Source organism: Euprymna scolopes, chromosome 41, assembly GCF_053919585.1.
Source record: "Euprymna scolopes isolate OS-2025 chromosome 41, ASM5391958v1, whole genome shotgun sequence".
Classification (NCBI taxonomy): Eukaryota; Metazoa; Mollusca; class Cephalopoda; order Sepiida; family Sepiolidae; genus Euprymna; species Euprymna scolopes.
The window spans coordinates 11543135-11565518 of NC_136522.1; the positions used below are offsets into that span (position 1 = coordinate 11543135).

At 34.5% G+C, this 22384-nt stretch overlaps 1 protein-coding gene across 1 annotated transcript in view; it reads right to left on the bottom strand.

Moving 5' to 3' along the window:
• LOC145266352 (gamma-aminobutyric acid type B receptor subunit 2-like) overlaps positions 1-22384 on the bottom strand; it is a 1041657-nt gene that overhangs the window by 106337 nt on the left and 912936 nt on the right. The window lies entirely within an intron of this gene.

Consider the following 22384-nt stretch of genomic DNA (forward strand, 5'->3'; position numbering starts at 1 on the left):
TTATATATATAAATATATATATCATTAAATAGATACATACATTACAATATATATATATATATATATATATATACATATAATATTTTTTATTTACATAGATAAATATAACATAGTTGCTACAGTGAAAATGCTAGTGTTTAGGAACGATTGGTTTATTAAAAACGAAAGGCTCTTCGTAAGGCAACGGAAGTAAAATTTATCCGCTATTCATCATAGCTGATCCTTAAATAAAAAAAAAAGAGAAAAACGTTTTTGTATTAAAAAATAAAATATTAAATCACCAGCTAGAAATGGGAAGGGGTGATGTTGAAATGGCATTTTAGACTCAGAAAAAAGGAAGGAAAGAAAAAGACAGTGACAACAAAAAAGGAGGAGAAGGAAGTGACAGTCAAAAAGAAAAGGAGAAAGGAAAGGAAATAAAAAGTAAAAGGAAGGAAGGAGGATGTAGAGAGAGGAAAGAAGGCATAAAAAAGGGTCAGTGTATCTGCATTATATTACTTTACTGGATGGGGGGGAGAATTATATGTCAAGTAAAAACGCGTATACAGTGACACGTTGAAGACGGAACGCGAAATAACAATATTACAGTATATATATATATATATATATATATATATATGTGTGTGTGTATATATATATACATATGTATATACATATATATACATATGTATATATACATATGTATACATATGTAATGTATACATATATATATGCATATGTATATATACATATATACATAAATATACATATGTATATATACATATGTATACATATGTATATATGCATATGTATACATATGTAATATATACATATGTTCATATATAATGATGGGGGGAGGGGGAATTATATGTCAAGTAAAAATGCGTATACCATGACATGTTGAAGACGGAACGCGAAATAATAATATTACAGTATATATATATATATATATATATATATATATATATATATATATATGTATATATACATATGTATACATATATAAATATACATATGTATATATACATATGTATACATATGTAATGTATACATATGTTCATATATATATATATATATATATATATATATATATATATATATATATATATATATAAGCTGTCTACTCGTCTCAATCATGACGACATTTCTAATATAAAGCCTCCAGGTGGATATGGATTTAGGCCTGTGTCAGTAATTGTAATTATCTGGTAGGATGCAATACCTGTTCTTGATTCTGCTGCACGCCCACACTCGTTGGTCATTCACTAAGCCAGCAGGTGGCATGCTTCCAAAATTGCATGTTTGGCATGATAGCTATTGTTACCATATTCTCATTCACCGTAAGTTTCAAGAGTTGCTGCGAATTGCACACGATTTGTATCTACATAAAGAGCACCTACTTAAAAAGTTATATATAGCTTCATTCAGACTATACTAGCAAGGAGACTCGACGTTGCTCGTGATTGAATGCCGATCAAAAAATTATCTATATTTTCAATACTTTTATTGTCATCGAAATCGGTGAAATCGCCCATTTTTCAATAAAATCTATTGATACCTGCTCTAGTCCGGTACGCATCACGATGCACCGAAATGAAGCTTACCATTCTCGCAGTGACTTTGTCCCAAATAAATTGCACTCTAGAGAACCTACTGTGTACTTTATAAAATTATTTTTTCATATATAACGGCTTGAATTAATGCGTAAAATCCAAAAGTCAATTATCATACTTCAATTGTACTTAAAACAGAAACATCTATGTCGAACGCGCCTCTGTCATATCAAAGAGCCTACTGTTTATAATGGCTTGAATTTAAGTTTAAAATGAAAAATTCAAAGTATAATGGTCTAGTTGTGTTCTAAACAGAAACATTAATTTCGAGCGCCCCCCTGTCTCATCAAAGAGCTTACTGTTGACTTTATACGCCGGTCCTTTCTGTTTGTGCGGTAATAAAACTTCCCGAACTTACTTGTGATGTTAGGCAGTATAAGGGTGTTAAGTTTGGTCAAAATCGCACTCTTCCTCCTTAGACGAATTATTTTTCCGATATTTTCGATAGTTACCAACGACATTCCGATATCAAACCTATCTAAGAACGCTACCAGACAGGAAGTATATTTAGTTGAAATTTCAATTGAACCGGTTAACTCGTTACCGGAGTACATATGTTGTATATTGAAAGGGGACAACTCCCGGGTTTTAGTTAGAGACAAAGTAATTAGGATCGAATATAATAATTATTAAAGGAGAATGCTGGAATTGAATTCTGTTATTAAAAGTTAAAATGAATGCATATTGTTATTTAGAGATACGATTCCAGGAATGCAGTGGAATTATCCATTGTAGTGAAGAATGCAAAGTTAGAAGAATTTATGTAATTCCTTAGGAAGCGAAGGAAAGACACAGACGACACAATGTAGCAACTTAGCCAGGCATCAAATTCTCATCACCAGCTGGAAAAATAAATGTCTTCTATTTGTTATGTAAGCCTTTTAGTCTTCGTCCGTCATTTCAACCAAGATAATGTGTTTTGTCTTTTATATTATAGACTATTCTGGGTGCCCGGCGTTGCCCGGGTGTTTGGAGGTGTGTGTTGAGCAAAAAAAAAAAAAAAATAAAATAAAATAATAAATAAATAAATGGTAGTAGGAGAGCAGGCTCGAACCCGTACCGCGAAGGAGGAAAAAGCAACTGAAAAAAAGTCACGTCTTTGCCGGTGCGTAAATTGCTAAACCGTAATTGGTGAAGGTTTAAATTAAGGTTAGTCAATCGAAAAGAGTGAATGACTTTCAAAATATCGGCGAAAAAAGCGATTCCTCTTTGTAGAAAAGTGCCTAGTTGAGAATAAAGAAATTAATGTTTGTAGCTAATTTTTCGATACTTATCGTCCGAAGAGCTGAGCTTCAAAATGATACCAGTCTCCTTAAAAGATGTTGCCTCTGTCGAAAGTTTTAGGCAGGCATACATACATACATACATTCAAACAGGTGAGATTTATATTATAGATGTATCATCACGTTATCGCATCGTATTGTATAATAAACCTTGTATGTAAACCCTTTCCAAAAATTGACTGTATTCTCCTTTTCAATAACGCATTCCCCCTGTTTAAAAAACTTCCATTACACATCTCCACTATCTACCGTTCTCAATTTCATTCATTTTTTTGTTGGCTTTTCGACAATATGGACAAAATTCAAATTTGCACGATTTTCTTATTCCAGTTAAAAATAAGCCGAAAGGCCACTGAGACAGCTCGTGATATCAATGATGCGTTTGGCCCAGGAACCACTAACGAACGTGTGGCACAACGGTGGTTCAAGAAATTTCGCAATGGTGACCCGAACCTCGAAAATGAAGACGGTCGCAGCTATCCGACTGCGGTTGATAACATTTGAAAGCCTTAATTGAAGCCGATCCTCACAAAATCACACGAGATGTTTCTGTTGAATTCGAGGTCGGCCACTCAACAGTCGTTCACCATTTAAAGCAAATAGGAAAGTAAAAAAAAAAAAAAAATGGATAAATAGGTGCCGCATGAATTGAACGATAATAAAAAAAATCGTCGTTTTAAGGTGTCTTCTACGCTCCTTCTGCGCAATAAAAACGATCAATTTCTCGAGCGGATTGTGGCGTGTGATGAGAAGTGGATCCTCTACGACAACCGGCGACGTTCGGCACGATAGTTGAATGCGGAGAAGCCCCACAACACTTCTCGAAGCGGAAATTGCACTAAAAAATGTTATGGTGACTGTTTGGTGGTCTGCGGCCGGTCTCATCCATTAAAGCTTCTTGAATACGGGCGGAACGATTACGGCAGAGAAGTAATTCCGACAAATTGACGAAATGCACCAGAAGCTCCAATGTATCTGCCAGAGATTGGTCAATATGAAGGGACCAATTCTCCTCTATGACAACGCTTGCACTCACGTTGCTCAACTGATCCTGCAGAAGCTGATCGAATTGGGCTACGAGACTCTGCCTCATCCGCCATATTCACCGGACCTCTCGTTCACCGATTATCACTTTTTCAAGAATCTCGACAACTTCCTGCGCGAAAAATGCTTCAAAAGCTGAGATGATGCCGAATCGGTTTTCAATGACGTCATCTCTTCCAGAACTCCGGATTTCTGTACTAATGGGATAAATAAACTTGTTTCTCGTTGGCAAAAATGTGTCGATTTTAATGGTTCATCTTTTGATTAAGAAAATTTATTATGAAAGGAGTTTTTTTTACACGGTGGTCACCACCTATCAAGGCCCGGAAGCCACTCAGGGATAAGCGGGCGGTTCATTAGGAATTTGTTTACGTTGGACTTGAAGACATCCAGGCTGTAGTCAGGTGGAAGCAGGCAGACAGAACAGAGTTCCACAGGCGTGAAGTTCTAAGAAAGAAGCTTTGTTGATGGAATCTACGTTTTGATTTAGGCACAGATAAAGAGTGGGGAAAGTTTTTGACAGTGGATTCAGCTAAACGGGTGTTTTTCGTGAAAGATTGGCGAGGGGGGACCAGAGATTGGAGTTCAGACGAGCACCTGCCATGGAAATAACGATAAAATAAGGATAGGCCCGAGACGTCTCTTCTATGGGAGAGAGGTTGCAGAGAAGAGAAAGAGTTATGATCTTTTGAAGTTGAACGTACAAAATAAAAGAAGAAAAACGACATTATTTTTGCACCAACATAATATTATCCGTTCTGAAAACCCCGCTATACGACACGTAGGGAACGAAGTAACACACACAGACAAAGTGCCCTTTATATATGAGTAAAGATTGAGATTCTGGATAGGGTAGGAGCATTGCTCTTGACATTACTGATTAGAGCATACTTTAGAGTATCCCCTGAGAAAGAAAATGAAGAATTATTTCTTCTGTGCTAATTTTAGTGCCATTTGAAAATGGAGATCATAAGGCCTAATTTAGGCGTTTATCTTTCTAGAAACGTAAAAATCCTTCGCAAATAACAACAAAATACATGCGTCATGTACGACTAAGATGTCTTAATTGACTGATTTCCAAGGAAGTGATTCTCGAATTTTTCAGCTAGAGATATTAGCCTTAATGATGAAGACAACATAGGCAGACCACCCCCTACATATGACGACCAAATCAACATATTAATTGAAAATAACCCACATTACACAACAACTGAACGAGCAAAAGAAGGCGTATCATTTCCAAATCCGCCTCCCGGATTATTTAGTAAAGTGCACAAATCGATACGATGTTTGAGTGCAACACGAGTCAAATTTAGTGCGAACTTTCCGGACCTTACGTCAATGACGATTAAATTAGCAGAATGTTAACAAGGGTCACACAGAGGTCACGATGTCTGAATTAAGATAACTAAGACCTGCAAAACAGAACTGTTCGGAGAGATGAGTGACTTAAAGTGTATGCAGGGGGCAGCAGGTCAAACACTGTAGTCAAAACAGAGTAATATAATGAATGGCGTCACGTTTTCAGGCGTAGAGAAACAAAGCTTTGCAAGTCTCCGTGTAAACCGTGCGAATGAAACACCGTAATGAAACTCGATAATCTAAGCTGAACGTTGCCTCCATGTCTGTCCGTGTGCGTCACTCATTTCAGTAATTTAGGAAGTTAAGAAGTGTCAATAGCTAAAATAACATTAAATTCTCCCTCCAAATAAAACCTTGAAGCAAACTCTCAGCGAACGTCTCCTCGTGTCCTATTTTTCATGAAAAGCAGCATATTTCTATAGCAACTACTGACTAAACGTCGGCAACTAGAGGAATCGACATTAAAATATAAACCATAACAATTATAAAAATAATGTTTGTATTTTTATTGAACTAACTATTGTTTATTCAATATTCACCACAAAATAACATAATTATACAAATGTTTTATATGATTTTAACGAAAAAAGTTTACAGGAAATTTTAAAACGTAATATTGTGAGCAGGAATTTGTACACAAAACCTTTTTTTCTTCGTAATCATGAAAATTAAAAAAGCGAAAATATAAGATGGCCGATAAAATAGAAAACTTTAATCCCTTACAGGAGTTTTATCTCGATGTTTCTGTTCCTGTGCGTCACTCAAATCAATAAGTTTGAAAATAAAGTAAATAATTAACTAAGGGATAATTAGTCTCTTTCACTTGAGTAAATTATCTCTCCAAATAAAACCTTAGAGAAAACTCACAGCGAACGTCCCCTTATGTCTTCTTTCTGCATAAAGAAGCTTATTGTAGACGAAACTGCGACGCTGAAGACTAGTGACGACATCAGACAAGTACGTGTAAACATTCTACACGTATAAATGACGCATGTGTGTGGAAAAAAAACAAAGAACAGTTATTTTGCCGTTAAAAACGTTGTCTTAATACACACATATATATATATATATAAATTAAATATGTTTTTTTTAACTCTCATTAAAGTTTTTTTAACATGCTTTATTAATTCTTTGTACTTATATATGCATATATATATATATATATATATATATATATATATATATATATATATATATATATATAGTTCAGAAATTAAAGTTTACAAAAGGAATAATTTGAGAAAATTAAGATGGGCATATAAATATTAATACGGTGACTCGCTCACAAATAACTTATAGTCTAGATTGCACTATGTAGAATCTACTGTTGATTTGATAACATTATCTGTAAATGATAACTTCACTTAAAATTTCAAATGCAAAAGTCAAGTATCATGATGATGCAATACGATTATCGATTTTCGATACTTATCGAAGACACTGAAACAGAACCTACCGAAGAACACTGCCAGGTACATAAATTGGCAGAATGTCCGTTTGTAAACTTCAGAACATTCATAAAGGCGTATAAATTATGTCCTGAAAATATTACAAGGAAAATTAGATTGATGATGTAAAAATTACTTTTAGCCAAAGTTGTGAGAAGGGAAACACGACTATCACAGCCGCTTTTATCGACCAAGATTTTCCAAATGGATAAAACTTTGAATACAATTTTCTTTTTCTTTCTCATATCAATGCTCTATCTCGAATTATGAGCACTTTCATATGGTCAGGATGTTCATTTAGATATTAGAATTACTTAATTTAAAAAAAATTAATTTTTGTTTATTGCGGATTATTATCCTCATCTTTTTCTTCGTTGTTGTTTCCTATCCGTCGTGGTTACCACCTGACGATGGCCAGAGGAATAGTTGGCCGAAACGTCGTGAAAAAACTAAGAAAAAGGATTAGGATAATAATCCGCAATAAACAAAAAATTTATAAATAATAGTCATCTCAATGAATTCCAATTAAAATAATATATTAGAATTACTATTTATATATATTCTTATATCAATGCTACATCTGGAATATTAAGCATTTTGATCTGGTCAGGATTGTCCTGTAAATATTAGTATTACTGTTTATATACCTACTAGCACGGTGATCAGACGTTGCCAGGGATTGAATAATAATCAACGAATGTTTCAAACTCCCATATTTTTATTGTCATCAAAAATGGTGAAATCGCTAATTTTTCAATCAAATCGATTGATCACCTGCTCTAAGCTGAGACCCATCACGGTGCACCGAGAGGAAGATTCACATGGCTCCCCGCAATGACTTAGTCCACAATATATTGTAGTCAACATTGCACTGTAGATAATCTACGTTTGAGTTTTACAAAATTATTTTTCATCTATTCATCTATATATCTATAAAAGTGAACGTGTTTGTCTGTGTGTCTGTGTGTCTGTCTGTCTGTGTACATTTCCCTACGCAATAACTCTGTCAATTTTTAGTCTATAGACTCGAAATTTGAAATACCGGGTACTGAGATTTGGGAAAATCGATGTGACGAGTGTCAACCAGAAATTTGGCTGTTAAGGGGTCAAATTTCAACGATTTGACCTTTAAGAACTCTACCAAACTCCTCCGACAATTTTGGGTCTAGACACTTGACATTTTAGATATAGGTTCCTTGAACCTGGATCTAACTTAATAAAGTGATTTGAGCCCGAAACAATAAATTTTTAGGGGTCATAATAGGGGTCAAAGTTTTAAAAAATTAACCATTGTTTTTGTTTTTTTGCTTTTTTTGCACAGTATACACCTCCAAACACCCGAGCAACGCCGGGCACCCCTGCTAGTATATTATATTTTGAATGTAAGTTTAAAATATAAAAGTCACGTTTCATGCTTCAATTGAGCTCTAAACTGAAACATTTATTTCAACGCGCCAACGTCATATCAAAGAACCTACTGTTGATTTTATATGCCTGACAGTACTGTTTGTGCGAGGATAATGGCTTGAATTTTAGTTTGATACGAAAAAGTCAAGTATCATGTTTCAATTGTGCCTACAACAGTAACATTTATTTCGAACGCGCTCATGTCATATAAAAAAAGCCTACTGTTGATTTTATATGCCGGCCTTTCTGCTTGTGTGGATAATAAAACTTCTCAAATGCACTTGCGATGTTAAGTTCTAAATCGGCTGTTCTTTCTTTGATCGCATTATTTCGATTATCGACACTTGTCGAAGAAAACCTATCAAAGAACACTGCCAGGCACATAAAGTAAATAGAGAACTCACTCCCACACCCACAGAGTTCTTTTTAATATAACAGAGATTTTAATTTTGTAAAATTATTTAAAATTATTATTTTTTTAAAACTTTAATTTTTGATCTGTTCAAGTTATCTTTCCCCGATATGCTCCTCAAGGAATACCCCCCTCACCCCAGAAAGCATCTCAATCCCTTACAAATAGGAATGCATCCATAAATGTGTTCAATCTTCAAATATATGCCAGAAAAAATGTAAGATGGAAAGCTGGTGCATGTGCCAGTTTTCTCTCACTCCTAGACAGGGTTCAATAAAGAGTCGTCCACCTAATGGGTTCCCGCACTATCAATCACACTCCAACCTCTGTCCCTATCGCCGAAATATTGAATCATTGTGTCGGTTTTACAAGTATTTTAATGGAAAGTGGCCTGACAATCGCAAAGTACTTGGACCCCCCCCTCGACGTAAATACCCCCGACTAACTCGACAAGCAGCAAAATCTCACCTCTTCACTGTTGAGATCCTTAGATGCCGGAAAGCATTTTCCCCCAACTAGTTTTTTTTCCCCTCGAACTGCTGGACTTTAGAATCTGCTTCCGTGCCCATGCTGCCCTGACTGTACTGACATGCAGAAGTTAAAGTTAATTGTGAAGAGACATCTCGCGGCTCAACTCCCTACATAGTGTATTTGTAAATTTCGTCTCAAATAGTAGCCTCTTACGTCAAAGTTGCACTGTGCCTTGAGGTGAATAAAAGACCCAACAATCAAATTCTACCCAAATTTCCACCACAACCGATCATTACGGTGTTGTCCGTCCAGCTTCCTTACACTTGTTAACTCTTATCCTCGAGTGAACTTTGGGCCTTGATAAATGGTGACTTAAAAAAAAAAGACAACAGACTTGGCACTATCTTCATCCTAATTCAGTTTTTATCTGAACTGTAGCGTGTAACTAATTCGAGGAGAAACACATTTCTAGACGACTATTGCCAGGGGAGATTACCCGAACGACCGGAAATAACTGTCGTGAGGCAGAAATTTCTTCCGTTTTTTTTTTTTTTTGTTTTTTTTTGCAGAGGAGAAAGGGCGGAGAAGTTGTCACGGAATGAAAGAAACATCAGTTCCGGGCGAATTTAACATGAATAGATCCGGTTCGAACGGCAACGACAATGCCAGTGGCTTTGAAGTCGACTTGTGTATTGGGTTTGCGGGTTCATCGTTTTAGTGTCTTTGGGGAAAACAGTTACCACAATACAAGCAAAATAACAATTTGGTTAATGTTTTACTTTTTCTCACATTATTTAGATTTCATTTTCTTTAGCCCTTGCTTAGTTCATCTATCTATCTATCTATCTATCTATCTATCTATCTATCTATCTCTCTCTCTCTCTCTCTCTCTCTCTCTATATATATATATATATATATATATATATATATATCAATATATTTGCCTGCCTGTCTGTTTATCTATCTATCTATCTATCTATCTATCTATCTATCTCTCTCTCTTTCTCTCTCTCTCTCTCTCTCTCTCTATATATATATATATATATATATATATACATATATATTTGCCTGCCTGTCTGTTTATCTATCTATCTATCTATCTATTTTCCTATCTCAACATTGTTTCCAGTCGTCTTGGATTTCTTCTTATCACTGGACTCAAACAGAGCCGATCTAGGAGAGGTGCGGTAGGATATTGCGCAACACTTGGCTCACAATTACACGTGCAACCACCCTTATAGGAGGTATCCTTTCTCTTTTGAGACTGAACGGAGACGGACTGTGTGGGCAGTCGCTGCATCTTGTTGGAGCCACAGTTCCGGGTTGTCCTGAAAAACTGACCTTAAACAATTTTCAATCATTTGTTGAAAGTACTGTGCAGTTACTATCACCGCAACACATTCTTTGTCTTCGAAGAAATAAGGACCTGTCACTCTTGCCGATGTAACACCACACCATACGGTATATTTTATAGGATGCAATTCATGCTGACAGCTCTGCTGTGAAATCGTTTCACAAGACGATTAATTATGCTCTGAATAAAGTGTATTCAGACATAGGGCAAGCTTTTTAATCGGTTTTTGGCCGAAAATTTGGAAACCAAGGTGTCAAAGTTCAAAAGATTTGACCTTTGTGGTCTCTAGTAAACTAATCAGTCAATTTTGGGTACAAATATTTGACATTTTACATAAGTAATATTCAGACATGAAGCAAGCTTTTTAATCAGTTTTTGGGCGAAAAGTTGGCTGCCAAGAGGTCAAAGTTCAAAGAGTTGACCTTTGCAGACTCTACCAAACTCTTCCGCCAATTTTTGGGTCTAAACACTTGAAATTTTAGATGTAGGTTACCTGGATATGAGTCAAACTTTTAATTTATATAACTATGCATATGCTCATAAAGTTATGAACAGCACATAGAGCCCGAGCAAAGTATGTGTGTGTTGGGGTGGAGAGGGCTCCTGTAAGCCGTGGTGAAGGCAACCTTTCTAGGAGAAGCAAGTCTCTGATGTAAAAAAAAAAGACATAAAGCAGGAGACCAGTACCCGCATTAAGCTGGTCTGCAGTTTAACTTGTTTCTGGCTATCTTGCTCTTGCTTGTTGCTGGATCTCAACATTTTGAACCGAGAGAGAGAGAGAGAGAGAGAGAGAGAGAGAGAGAGAGAGAGAGAGAGAGAGACTTAGCTATCGTACAAAGCTAAGACTCTGTAACATCATCTGTGTATAGATATTCCCTCAGGGATTTGTCTATAAAAATAGGCCTGTGGCGATGGAAGTTATTTTTGGGCTGATGGACTTTAAGTGTCTGAGGGAGTGGCACTCGTCTGACAAGACGTTGCAATCAATCATATATATATATATATATATATATATTAGTCTTTATCTATCTATCTCTGTATCTATCCATCGCAAGTACAGGTTTGTTTTTATGTATTTAAATGATATAATATCCTTGTATCCATCTACGTTCGCCCGTTTGAGACACTGTGAATGATTGTGTCTATTTGATTCGTTTGACCTTTACTGTTGCAAATCGAATATGTGTTGGTTGAAGCGACTGTCACTCTTCAAAATTGGACGTCGTTAAGTCATGTCGGTGATGGACGCGATCTACGTCGCCGCGCGTTTCAACTTTAACCTCACGTTTTCGCGCCTTATTTCGTTGGCTTCCAATCTTTAACGGCGCCATATTTGTATGAAATCAATATTGGCATTTCCAATAAATTTTGCCATTCAAGCCGCTCGAGATTTCAAATGAATAGATTGGTTTCTCTGATAAAAGTACGAAAGGTACATACTCGACTGAGCTTCAATGTATGGCTTCCCCTATAAAACATTCACAATAAAAGTAACTTAAAATAACTGTAAATAATTTTTCTTTCTTTTTTTCTTTCTTTCTTCTTCTTCACCTTCTTCTTCGCCTTCTTTTTCCACTTCTTCCCCTTTTGCTGCTGATTCTTTTTCGTCTTTTTCCTATTTCTTTTCTTTCTCTTTTACCTGCTCTTCTCCATTTTCCGCTTCTTTATCTGATTTTTTCTTCTTTAACTTCTTCTTTTTCTTTCTTTTTTTCTTTGCCCTTCTTGTTCGTGTTATTCTTTCTGTTCGCCTTTTTAGTATTATTCCTTTTCTTCTTCTTCTTTTTTGTTGTTCTTTTTTATTCTTCTTCCTTTTCTTCGTCATTTATCTCTTCTTCATCTCATTCTTCAACTTTTTCTTCCTTTTCTACTTCATTCTTCTTCTATCTATCCCTCTGCTTATTCTTCTTTTTCTGCTTCCACTTATTCCTCTTCTGCTTCTTCTTTAATTTTTTCATCTTCTTCTTCTTCTTCTTCTTCTTCTTTTTCTTCTTCTTCTTCTTCTTCTTCTTCTTCTTCTTCTTCTTCCTTATCTACTTTTACCCCTTTTTTCCGTCCCTCCTTTGTTTTCTTTTATTGTTTCTTTTTCGTTTTCATCTTCGCGTTTAAACTTTCATTGTTTATTTCTTGTACGACTTCTATTACCCCTTCGTCTATTTTTCTTCTTCTTTTTCTTCTTCGTTCGTCTTTTTCCCACTTCCCGTAACTCTTCTGCTGGTTCTTCTTCGTCTTTTCCCTCGTTTTCTTCTTCTTCTTCTTCTTCTTCTTCTTCTTCTTCTTCTTCTTATCCTTCTTTTTTTCTTCTTTTTTCCTCTATTTCGTATTTTGCATTTGCTTCTTCTTCTTCTTCTTCTTCTTCTTTTCTTCCTCCTTCTTCTCCCACTCCTCCTCCTCCTCCTTCTTCTTCTTTTTCTTCTTCTTCTTTTTCTTTTTCAGCAACCATTATACTCTTTCTCATAGACAAGATGCTAAACAAAATTTTATCACCCAACAAGTTGATGCTGACCGCTAATCTTCATCCTCTAGCGTCTCGCTGCTATGTAGCATCCTCATGATTTTTTACGCAATGTGCCCGATGAACTTGAACCCACATAACGTGCTCCCCCCTCCAATTTACCTGATTAACAGTAAAATCCCACACGTTCGCATTAGAAATCCTTAGATGCCAAAAGATTTCTGACTCTGATAGCTTCTTTTCTACGGATTACTTCTCTTTGAAATAACATATTTAAAAGGTTTTATGATAGAAAAAAACACTCGACAGGTTTTATGATAGAAAAAAAAACACTCGACAGGTTTTATGATAGAAAAAAAACACTCGAAAGTTTTTATGATAGAAAAAAAAAACACTCGACAGGTTTTATGATAGAAAAAAAAAACACTCGACAGGTTTTATGATAGAAAAAAAAACACTCGACAGGTTTTATGATAGAAAAAAAAACACTCGATAGGTTTTATGATAGAAAAAAAAACACTCGACAGGTTTTATGATAGGAAAAAAAAACACTCGACAGGTTTTATGATAGAAAAAAAACACTCGAAAGTTTTTATGATAGAAAAAAAAAACACTCGACAGGTTTTATGATAGAAAAAAAAAACACTCGACAGGTTTTATGATAGAAAAAAAACACTCGAAAGTTTTTATGATAGAAAAGTACTTGAAAACCTTTATTATTCATAAATATTTAAAAACTTTTATAATATAAATTTTTTATAAGCTTTTTTGTATCATGAAACTTAAAAAAATTTACGATATAAAAACGTTTTCAAAAAGTTTTATAATTTTAAAATTTTTTAAATCACATTTTCACTCCATACAAGTCACATTGCCGCTTTTATGCAGGGGGGGGCTACTATCAGGGACATAAGCTACAGGAGTACTATGTAGGGAGTTGGGAAGCAAGATGTCGGTTCACCTTACACTTAAACTTCAGGATGTCAGTAGAGTTGGGGAAGCAAGTACCTGGAAAGGAATTCCAAAATCTAGCGGTTCTGGAGAAGAAATTACTGGAGTAGAAGGCTCTCTTACATCTAGGGATCTCTACTGTGAAGGGGTGGGATTTATCTGCTTGTCGAGTTTGTCGTGGGTATTTACGTCGAGGGGGTACACGTGGTTGCAGTTCGTCGGAGCATTCGCCGTTAAAGTACTTGTAGAAGAGGTAGAAAGATGCACAAATTCGTCGATGGGACAGAGGCTGAAGCTTAGATGACAGTTCGAGAACTATCAGATTGGCGAAGAAGAAGAAAAGGAATTGATCTGCATCCGCTTGTAAAACCATGCCAACATCTGCACCTTAAGGTATTCGTTTTTTATACTAATACAAACGTGATGTGACGAGAATTTGCGATATAAAAAGTGTCTTGGTCTTGTTTTGACTCTATCTGATTGATGTATTATGGGTCGAATCGTAAAGCATTGTGATATGTTGGCACGTAACCCCGGGAAGAAAAAATGATTTGATGGGTGGTACACACGCAAATGGATTCGATGTGAAGTATGCGGGACTTTCCTTCATTGTATAATGGAGTGTATAATTAGACTCAGAAATTTATGAGAAGATATCGGTCAAAGGATTGAAACAATCGACAAAGGAAATATGAAACATTCCAGTATGAAAAGAATGTTTATATAAATACAATTGTCACAAGGAAAAAACAGTCAGTCGGCCAGAAAGAGCGATGTTCTTACTATTTATTCACCACACGACATTCGATACAACCAGAAACGTCAAAAGACCAGTAATACTTTATAATCAAACGCTGATTTGTCGGTGTGAAATAAAAAAAGCAATATAATTTTTATAGATCAGCTGTTGTAGGTTTTACTCGCTGTCAGCGTGTATATGCCTGGTACCAACGACAAAAGTACATGTTATATATAGACTGAGTAAGCGTATTTTGAACAATCGGCCACAGCGAATACGTAAGAAGAGATGATTGTATAGTTTCGTGAAAAGAGAATATATTGCTATCAACTTCGCTATTTCAATTATATTTTGACAGTTTCAAATAAATTTTTTAAAGCCAAACACAGTCTTACATTAAAAAGCATTTCACGATGTATATTAATGGTGAAATTATTTCTATATATTTAATAGCAGACATGACTTTACAATAGATTTTTCTTTGAAAAGATCTCCTCATTGTACACGTCCCCAGTCTTGAATCTAATGGTTATCCGTTAAGCTGTCTGAGGTTTTCTTGGCTGGACTCCATTTCCTATTCATTTTTGTGACAATAATTGTTCTATTTTTTATGCGATATATATATATATATATATATATATATATTAAATGAACTAGTAATATATACAAATACACACACACAAACATCTATATATATATTACTATATCATCATATAAATTAATATAAGAAGATATAATTTCATGCGTAAATTTTCAGTGTTTACTTGAACAGTGCTCAATACATAAGTAGAGCAAGGTAGTAAGCTATTAAAATATATTTGGCAATAAACCCACACAGAACATTCCGCGTTTCATTCTCGTGAGAAGTCGTAAGCTTGAAGAATTCTCACGAGGATGAAACGCGGAATATTCTGTGTAGCTTAATTGCCATATATATTTTCATAACTTACTGTATATATATATATATAGGGTGTCCACAAAGTTTGGCTACATTATGTAGCCAGACTTTGTGGAAGCATCCTGTAGATTATGTAGCCAGACTTTGTGGGCACCCTGTATATATATTATATATATATATATATATATATATATATATATATATATATATATATATATATATATATATATAGGGTGTCCACAATGTCTGGCTACATTATGTAGCCAGACTTTGTGGAAGCATCCTGTAGATTATGTAGCCTTAAACACACACACACACACACACACACACACACACACACACACACATTACATGGCTACATAATCTACAGGATGCTTCCACAAAGTCTGGCTACATAATGTAGCCAGACTTTGTGGACACCCTGTATATATATATATATATATATATATATATATATACATATATATATATATATATATATAATGTAGCCAGACTGTAGATTATGTAGCCATATATATATATATATATATATATATATATATATATATATATATATATATATATATATATAAACACGCAAACACACGCGCGTGCGTGTATATATATATATATATATATATATATATATATATATATATATATATATATATACAGGGTGCCCAAAAAGTCTAGTACATAATCTACAGGGTGCACTGAGGATTACAACCTTCAACGTTCAAGAGAATATAACTTTTTAGAATTAATGTTTCCGGTTAGTCTTACCACTGCGCCACATGTGGTGGTTCAATCCTCAATGTGGGCGACTAAAAAATACAACTACGGATTACTTAGGACCTGTATCCAGTCATGGCTGACAGAATACCCCCCCTGAAGTAAATAAAGGGTTCCGTTCGAAATTCCGTCCAAATTCCCGAGTTGGAGAGAAGCATTCCTAGGTTATACACGATACACCTGTGAAGGTCGAAGGTTACATCGACCGAAACGTTATGAAAATAACACTCAAGATGAGAACAGTAGTCCGAAGAATCCAAATAATGCGACTAAAAAAATTATTTCTAATCTTTTTTATTTGTCCCCAACAAAAGGAGTGTGGACCTGTAAATTCACACTTGTCCGTTCGTCCGTTCACCAGTCCGCACTTTTCTCAATAACTACGCCTTGGAATGTTTTGAAATTTTGCACAAACATTAAACATGATATGAATAAAAAAGTAACAGAACGGATTTTCCGGGAAAACCTCCATTTCCCCCATAAGGGTGCCTTTCGGGTTAAAATTGACAGTTTTGTGCTTTATATATATATATATATATATATATATATATATATATATATATATATATATATATATATATATATATATATATATATAAACTGATGTCTTGGATTTTTATAAAACTTTCTGAAAAGTTGTAACTAACTGATTTCTATATAATTTTGTTTGTCTATACTTCGTGATAACTCTTGGGTGTGCCTCGGGGGCTCTTTCAGGGCTAATAAAAACACTGAATTTTTAGGACTATTTTACCATATTTGTCCAAAATTTCTTGTGTATACCTATTTATTAGCAGTTTTGCATGGTGCGGAACTCAAATTTACATACGTTAAGGCCTAAAACAGCACCATTTGTTCATTTTCACCAGGATTTGACGTCCTCTGGGGGCTTTTAGGGCTAAATAGGAGTGGGGAATGCTGAACTTAGTCATTTTTATGCCTGGTTCACTGTGCACTCAAGAGAGACCATGTATACTTCACTTGTTTTCCTTTAAAAATCAGTTCCAATGTATTCCACTTGTTTCTAATTTAATTTTGAGAAATGTATTTTCATGGTGAAATTATTTTTAATGTATATTTGTAGGAAAAATCATTCCAATATATTTTTATAACATTAAGTATAAAAACCGTTGCAATATATATTTTATAGCATTCATTTCCTATCTATTTTTATAATGAAAAAAAAAAAGAAGTAATTTGTATCGTGCTTTATTGGCACACCAGAATGTCGTTTAATCGTAAAACGCAAGATAATTAAAGTTTACGACAGTTTAACATGTGTATTTCTACTGATAATGTCGCTCCATTTGTGCTGATCCAGGCGCCATTTTGTCCTGCTATAGCAACATGGCGGTTTTTACTAGTTCATACAAACTGCAAAAAAATTATAAATAAACAAATAAATACTGCAATAGCTGGAAAGGATTTCTGATGATTGGTAATGGATTAACGGATGCTATTCAGAACCCGGAAAGATATATGAGGTTTGTTGCGTAAGGAAGCGGTGGGGGATTATAATTTGTTTGACAGACACGCATTCTCGTAGGCTAAAAAGCATCGCGCTCTGTTGTGACTGCGCATATATTTTCCGGCTTGAATATTTACTTTAGCAAATGACGATATTGTCTAAACAATGATTCTTCTTCTTTCTTCTTCTTCTTCTTCTCCTCACAACAACAACAACAACAACAGCAACAATAATAATAATAATCACTTTCTACTTGTTATCCGTCTGCCTATCTATCTATCTATCTATTTATTCATCTAACTATCTATCTGCCTATCTACTTATATCTATCTATCTATCTATCTATCTATCTATCTCTATATTATCTATCCAACTATTCATCTAACTATCTATCTGCCTATATCTATCTATCTATCTATCTCTATATATATCTATCTATCTATTCATCTAACTATCTATCTGCCTATCTACCTATATCTATCTATCTATCTATCTATCTATCTATCTATCTATCTATCTATCTGCCTGTATAATTTAATTTAATAACAATTACTATCTATCTATCTATCTATCTATCTATCTCTTTCTACCTATTAATCTACCTGCCTATATATTTTAATTTAATAATATCTTAATTGAATATCCCTATATATATATATATATATATATATATATATATATATATATATATATATATATATATATATATATATATATATATATATGTATATATATCTTCCAATGTACATGTCTAACTATATATACACACATGTATATTTGAACCTTTCACGTGCCATCCCACCAAAAATACAATTTCAAACTTAAAGTTGTTATACCGCTAAAATTTATATTTCAAACTTACGTGTAACATTCCAACGAAAATTCTGTTTACAACTTGAGCATGGCGTACCTCAGAAAATGATATATTACACTTTAATGTGCTATACCAACGAAAATACAATTTCAAATTTAAGCATGTCATACCGCTGAAAAATTATATTTAAGACTTACATGAATAGTACTAACGAAAATGCTATTTGAAACTTAAGTATTTACGGCTATTTATATCTGTCTGTCTGTCTGTCTATCTATCTATCTATCTATCTATCTCTCTAATGGCCTTTTTACAAGGAAAAAACGTATATTACTAGATCAAATACCATACTTCATCTGCTTTTTTTTTTGCGAAGAAGAAATCTTTGGGTTTGTATTATTGTACACATAGATTCGAAAACGTTGTCAAAAACAAATATATAACAAATAAATATTATCAAAGGCAACATAAGTTACTTTTCTACCAAACTGGATACATTTTTTTGTTTTTATTGAATGTAACATGTTTATTCAGCTCGAAAAACATGCAGTGTTTACCGATGTATTGGAAATTTAAAATGGCGCTCGACACTCTCTTTAACATGGTAAGTTTGGGAAAAGGTGTTATAAATAATAAACTAGACAAAATACTATTTAAAAAACACCGAATATATGCCAACTTATGTCACGGTAACATATAATGAGCGAGTTTCTAACAGTATTTTGTCTAGTTTATTATTTATAACATCTTTTCCTGAACTTACCGTGTTAAAGAGAGTGTCGGGCGCCATTTTGAATTTTCCAATACATCGGTAAACACTGTATGCTTTTCGAGCTGAATAAACATGTTACATTGAATAAAAACACGAAAAATATATCCAGTTAGGTAGAAAAGTAACTTATCTTTCCTTTGATAACATTTATTTGTTATATATTTGTTTTTTTGACAACTTTTTCGAATCCATGTGTACAGTAATACACACCCAAATCTTTCTACATTAAACACATCGTTATTTTTTATCGCAATCCAAATTTCGTAAACTTATCGAACTAAATACGCCTTTCAAAAAATATTAAGAAATATTAAAGGAATATCAAAGCATATATTTCGAAATATATACTTCTTTCATTTCCAATGTAAATGTTCTTAAGCCGGTTTTTTAATCTATATTTTACATCTTGTATAATTTTGCGTAAGAAGCATATAGCTTTGAAATGCCATGGCTTAAAGAGGCTTTTCTCTCTTAAATTTTCCTTTATTGCTCGGATGATATAATAAACTATATGCCTGACAAAGCCACTGACACATCCCAATGACCAATGAGGCGAGTGTAACAGAACGCAGCCGAAAGCAGCTGCATGCAAATGACCGAACTGTGCGCGCTATGAGATCACAGCGATGAAGAAGAAAAACGTGGATCCTTGAGGTTATAGAAGGAGACGGAGATAGACGTGTTACACACGTGGGCCGAAAGCAACAGGAAAAGGTGTCTTAAACATGGCCGGACAAAGGCAGTTTTGTAAAAAAACATTGGTGTACGTGAAAGCCCTTTTGAACAAGAGACCAAGCGTTATTCTGGAAAGTACCTGTAAATAAATGTCTGCTGTTTGACCGAAAAAAAGGGAGTCGAATTCTTTCTTTGTTTCCTTGCGACTTTGAGCATACAGCGTGTGGATCCATGTAAAGACTACGTTATACCGGTTGTGATGCAGAAGTTGTCAGAAGTGTTGAATCATCCCACATACAGCACCTGGTATTTTTAAATGATCACCCATGTGCTACTGATCTGGCTCAGCGTTGCTTAGCTTCAGAGCGAGAACCGGTGTGTCAACGTGATTACGCCGGACAGAGTCTCGGACGAATGAAGTGCAGTAACAGAACAGTTGTTGCGCTTTAATCCGCGTTTTTTTTTGTCGGATACTGTAGACATTATTGGTTGTGAGGTCTTTGCACATGAGACCAGCAGAAGATGATCACTAAGACAGGAATCGAATCGCTATAAAAAGATGAGAGTATGACGAACGTAGAAAGCAGAGGCAATTCTGTAAAGGCGTGGACAGGCAAAAACACGAGAGAATTGCAAGAATAGAAGCGATCGGAATAGATAGAAGACGACCAATTATTTAATGGAACTTTGTAAGCTGAGTTCAGAAAGCGCGTAACAAAGTGCGACACGGCGTAAGAATATAGATCTCACGAGACATGGTAAAACGGAATGCTCTTCGAACGTTCGAGCTAATTATATAATAAGGGAAGATGCTTGTAAGATGCGTCTTGTAGAAAACATCTACGAAAAAAAAAAATGGCGGCGGAAAAGCTATTTAAATCTTAATGAACAGAATCTTTTAAAGTCACGAAATTATATTTCAAACCTAACCCTAACCGACCAATGAAATGTCTATTTAAGACTTAAGCCGATATTGGTATCTTCTACTTAGACTTGTGATACCATAAACATTATTTTAATTGTTTTTTTTTTCTGGGGACGAGACATCCTACTGGATTCCATACATTCAGCAGCTATTTTCTAAAGATTCTGACGGTTCCTTCAAGTGCAGCTGTTCGTAACTCTCTTGAACTTGGTTTACCGGGTAGATTAAGTGTTAAATGTGATTTTCGGTTAAATGAAGACTCCAAAACGAAACAGGCGAATACTATTTACACCAATGAAAATGCTATTTAAAGCTTAAGCTTGTCATACAGTCGAAAATGGTATTTTATATTTAGACGTGTCGTACTAATAAGTATAAACATGGTAGTTTATACTTGAACGTTTCATACCAACGAAGTTATATTTGAAACTAAACATGTCATACCACCGATAATGTAGTTCAGTTAAAATACGAAAAAAAAACAAAAAAAAAACAATTTACCCTTAACAAATTCCAAGAAAACGTTTCATAATTTTTCTTATTGCTATTATACGCACTAAAAATAAATAACCAATATTTCCGTAAAATAAAATACGCATCTAGTGTACTTTGAAATGTTTGAACTGTGCGTGTGTTTCTTTTTTTTTTTCCTTTTCTTCTTCCTTGCCACGTTGTAACGTTGAAGAAATAAGTCTGTTTGTAAAGAGCTGCGCGTTGTATCTAGCGGTTGTATTTTGAAATGTTTGAACTGTGCGTAGGCAACGCGAGAATAACGTCAAGGATCAGAGTTCATATTGAAACGTTGTTTTAATTTGAATAAAATAAAATACGCATTTAGTGCGCTTGAAAGCCAAATCACAACGTAATATAAGGAAAATAAACAAATAATTTACTTGTTTGAAATTTATCACAAATATATTTCAAAGGTATACTCCATCTTCAGTTTGTTGTTTTGTTTCTTTTCCTTTTCTTCTTCCTTGCCATGTTGCAAGAAAAAAAAAGAAACAAACAAAATAGCACACTGAAGATGGAGTATACCGCTGAAATATATATTTTCATAGAGGGGGTACTAGTGCGTTGAGTTCGTTAGAGCACTTGCCATAAAATACTTGTGCACTAGGTGCAAAGATGCCACGTTTGGTTCATGGGACAGAGGTTGGAGTTTAGTTGATAGTTCGATACCTAATAGGTTCGCGTTTTTTTAAAAACCCTGTCTCGGAGCAAGAGACAAGTGGCTGATGTACCAGCCCATCTGATGCCAGATTTATAATTTTAGCTGTTGGTATGTTGTTTGTAGCAGTTTGAACACGTACTGTTAAATTGTCTTTAATTAGAATAAATATCTCTGTTGAGGATACTTCACAGGTTCTCGATAGGATTCAAGTCAGAGCAATTTGAATGTCACCCCATAAGAGAATCTTCAGCAAATCCCTTTTCCTTTAACCATGATTTCCTTATGTTTTTGTGTGTGTTAAAAAGGGTATATTTATTCGATTTTTACATCAGAAAACTTCCCTTTTTCCTTTCTTTTTTTTTACTCAGGAAT